This window comes from Salvelinus sp. IW2-2015, linkage group LG23, assembly GCF_002910315.2.
Source record: "Salvelinus sp. IW2-2015 linkage group LG23, ASM291031v2, whole genome shotgun sequence".
NCBI lineage: Eukaryota > Metazoa > Chordata > Actinopteri > Salmoniformes > Salmonidae > Salvelinus > Salvelinus sp. IW2-2015.
In genome coordinates this window covers 31,232,633-31,233,894 of record NC_036863.1, presented here as the reverse complement: position 1 = coordinate 31,233,894, position 1,262 = coordinate 31,232,633, and positions in this window count along the sequence as shown.

Sequence of the window (1,262 nt, the reverse complement as noted above, 5' to 3'; positions counted from 1 at the left end):
GGCTGTGCTTTGGCAAAGTGGGTGGGGTTATATCCTGCTTGTTTGGCCCTGTCCGGGGGTATCATCGGATGGGGCCACAGTGGTCTCCTGACCCCTCCTGTCTCAGCCTCCAGTATTTATGCTGCAGTATGTTTATGTGTCGGGGGCTAGGGTCAGTCTGTTATATCTGGAGTACTTCTCCTGTTTTATCCGGTGTCCTGTGTGAATTTAAGTATGCTCTCTCTAATTCTCTCTTTCTTTCTCTCTCTCGGAGGACCTGAGCCCTAGGACCATGCCTCAGGACTACCAGTCCACCTGGCCGTGCTGCTGCTCCAGTTTCAACTGTTCTGCCTGCGGCTATGGAACCCTGACCTGTTCACCGGACGTGCTACCTGTCCCAGACCTGCTGTTTTCAACTCTCTAGAGACAGCAGGACGGTAGAGTTACTCTTAATGATCGGCTATAAAAGCCAACTGACATTTACTCCTGAGGTGCTGACTTGTTGCACCCTCGACAACTACTGTGATTATTATTATTTGACCATGCTGTCATTTATGAACATTTGAAACATCTTGGCCATGTTCTGTTATAATCTCCACCTGGCACAGCCAGAAGAGCACTGGCCACCCCTCATAGCCTGGTTCCTCTCTAGGTTTCTTCCTAGGTTTTGGCCTTTCATGGGAGTTTTTCCTAGCCACCGTGCTTCTACACCTGCATTGCTTGCTGTTTGGGGTTTTAGGCTGGGTTTCTGTACAGCACTTTGAGATATCAGCTGATGTAAGAAGGGCTATATAAATACATTTGATTTGAAGGATTTCTAGAGGAAGACAAACAGAAGAGCTTGTGGCCAGCACCCTCTGCAGACATGAGCTGGATCCTTGCCCAGATCAAGCACTTTGCACTAGTCTGAGTCAGTTAACACATTCATTGGTATTGTAATAGTTATGTCAACTCGACAAATTGCATCAGATTGTATTTAACAAATAATAATTGTATTGAAATGGAAAAGCTCCAGGCCCTCATTGTTCTTTTTCCCACATAGTGAAATACTAATATATGCATTGATGGAGGATGGAGTCATGGTTCCAACCATTGTACAGCTGGAGTCACTTGGTGTTGACCCCTCAGGTAAGACTGGGATTAGGTTGTTTCCCCCAATAAAGTTCTTAAAATAAATCTGTGTAAATTCTATGATTAATTTATTGATGAATGGATGTTGTAGTAATACTGGGGTCATGTCAAAAATAGTGTAAGCCATACACACTTACCTTACTAAGAGAAGA